General features: G+C 34.3%; 1 pseudogene; it reads right to left on the reverse strand.

Annotated features, from left to right (window-relative positions):
* Positions 1-967: 967 nt before the first annotated feature.
* LOC120211788 lies at positions 968-1624 on the reverse strand (annotated as a pseudogene).
* Positions 1625-3013: the final 1389 nt, after the last annotated feature.

Consider the following 3013-nt stretch of genomic DNA (forward strand, 5'->3'; position numbering starts at 1 on the left):
ACTTGTCACTTTCTCATTATTAATAAATAATTGCGCGTCTCGTGGGCTTAAATATAAAAGAAAAATGTCATAATAATTAATTAGTATATTTAATTTGAAACTTAGTTGACAAGGCAAGGCTCCGTCTAACTACTACCCTTTACGCATCATTAAGTCTAATTAATATGATCTGATATCTGTATTTTACTAGTTATACTTTTCTCTTAATTTTCCATTAAGGGTCCAAAATCCAGTATTGTCATTTCATATTCTTCTCCAATGCTAGGGTTTTTTTCGACTTCAAGGTCGAAAATTCAGTCATATTATCCCTCCTGTCCAAGTAAAATCCGTGTACTCCAGTTCCTGCAAAACATAAAAAAGAATAAGATCAAAATGAATTTACAAAGAATCAAATCAAATCAAATCACGATGAAAAATAGATGAACGGAAAGGGTAAATGAACAAACGGAAGAAACTGATGGAACGGAAAACCTCGAAGGAAAAACGATCACGGAAGAGAAAAGAACTGCAACCGAATGGAATGAAATTGTGTTTGGAGAACAAATCAAATGGAGAAAAAACTCGAAGACGAGACAACTGGAGATCGGGAATGGAAATTTTTAGATTGGAGTCAGTTTGGGCAGATTTAATAGATTAGATTAGTGATTCAAGAGATTTTAAGAGTTAGTTTTTCAGTCCAAAAGCTCCTCAAATTTGCCATAGGCTGCAATATGAGTGTATTTACACACAAACAAACTATATGATAATCCGTTCCTCGGATTTTGCGTTTCGATCACCCGGAGAATACTTGAACTCGAATCCTCCGTCCAGATCACCAAACTCCTCGTCGGAATATAACTTCATCGCCACCGGCGGAGTAACGCCGAAGCTCGATCTCAAATCACCGGAAAAATCTCGGAGACTTGACCTATAAGCGTTAAGATATTACAAACCGCATGCGAAATCTTTATAGATCCTCGGCTTTTGACATGACGAGAGCCGGCTAGGTAGGCTGGAAAGCAGAACGGCGACGCTGCTGGTGAGAGGAAGGTCTAATCAAAGCCGACAAAGCTCTCCTGACCAGATCTCCTTCGACACCGCCGATTCACCAGCGAGTTCGTCATCGCAGATCTACGCGCGTTAAGCCGATTGCTCGGCGCGTAACTCGATCCAGAGTGCGAGTTACCGAAGCTCTATATGAGACTGCAACGGAACGAACCGGGATGCGTTGTAGGCGAACACATACAAGTCCGCTTCGGCTGTTTGCTCTGTAATTCTTCAACGCCTCCGTGTTTCTTCGGACGGTGGTAATCGAACGGTTCGGCGAGATCGGACGGTTATCAAGCGAGAACCGCACGGACGACGACGACGACGGAGTTTTATTGCAGATTGACACGCCGCGGAGAAATAGATCTATGTTGATTGAAGAAAGTCGAGGAGCGAGAAGAGAAACCTGAACTCGAATAGGCAAAAGCGGACGAAGAAGACGACGGAGAGTGAGAACGGAGAACAGGTCCGCTAGATCTTCTAGAAGAAGCCGCCATTTTCTATTAAGCTGAAGAAAGATTAGGAAGAAAGAAAAGAGCTTTTTTTTCGAATTTCCAAAGAGCCGTGTTTGGCTGTTCAGTTGGGCAAACCTAGCTTTACTCGAGCCATGTATTTATAGGGTAAGGGGAAAGGGATCGGGGGTTATAAAAACTTGACGGTCTGGTATTTCAAATTCTTGGTTTGACGGATCTACCCCTATACTTTTATTTATTTACTTTTTTGTCTCTTTATTGTTATTAGTTGCGGCTCAGAGGTCGTTGTATCTCTTCTTTTTTCCCCACTTTTTTCTTAAAAAATAAAAATTTTTTGTTAAGTGTTATTTATAAATAGGATTTAAATAAATCAATTAATTACAAATATCACATGTTTTTAATTATTTATTATTTTAAATTACTATAATTCTTTTAAAATTCATCTATCGTTAAACATATATAATTTTAGGATGGGGGTATTTATAAAAATTTAAAAACGAAAATAGACCATCAATAAAAAATATACAAAATTTTTAAAAGAACACTTATTTGTCTTCATTTGGTACATCCTTGTTGTAAAAAAATATTATAAGAATAACTTTCTAATCTAATCGATTAATAAATAAAATTCACAGTTAAATTTAAAATTAATATACTTTCACTTATAATAAATAAATCTATTATTATTATTTTTAAGAAAGGGGTGGGGGAGTAAATGGTAAATGAGAAAGTGGAGGGGCTAAAGAGGGAGTTGGAGAAGCGTTAAAGACGTTAGACCTAACCATCCACAGGCGCGTATTTTAGACGCAAATTGTTTTTCCTTTTTGGAATTCAATCCAGCGTCCGGCCAGCGGATTTGGGAAATGCCATGGGCACCACTCTCTACCAACTCTACCCTTACTATAGCCTATAATTTCAACAGTACCAACTAAAAGGAAAAAAAAACATCTGTTAAAACTGACCAATATTATATATATATATATATATATATATATATATCTACACTACTTTATAATCATAGATTTAAACAAATAAAGTCTTAATTTAATTAAAATTTATACTTACAAACAAATATATTTAATCTATGGTAAAATAATTTTTGTTTTTATCTTAATTTTAAACCCTAAATCATAAATCTTAAATCATAAACATAAATCATAAATTTAAACCCTAATCTTAAATCTTAAGCTCTAATTCTAAAAAAAAATTATTTTATTGTGAGTTAAAGAAAATTTATTTAAATATAATGATAAAAAGTTTTGCATTTTTTAAGATCGTTAGATGACGAGAAATGAAATTTGACATTAATAATAGAAATAAGAAGATATTCACTTAAGAAAAAAATAAAAAATAATCGCAATCTTTAATTTTTCCTCATTTTCAATAATCCTAAAACAATAATTGAAGAATAATGCAAACAGTAAATTTTCTAACGAAGATTGAAAGTAATAATTCCAGTAAGTTAATTTTGACATAAACAAAAGTTATAAAGCTAACGAACGCGACCGAAAGCA

This window comes from Hibiscus syriacus, unplaced genomic scaffold (assembly GCF_006381635.1).
Source record: "Hibiscus syriacus cultivar Baekdansim isolate YM2019G1 unplaced genomic scaffold, ASM638163v2 tig00109987_pilon, whole genome shotgun sequence".
NCBI classification, from domain to species: Eukaryota; Viridiplantae; Streptophyta; class Magnoliopsida; order Malvales; family Malvaceae; genus Hibiscus; species Hibiscus syriacus.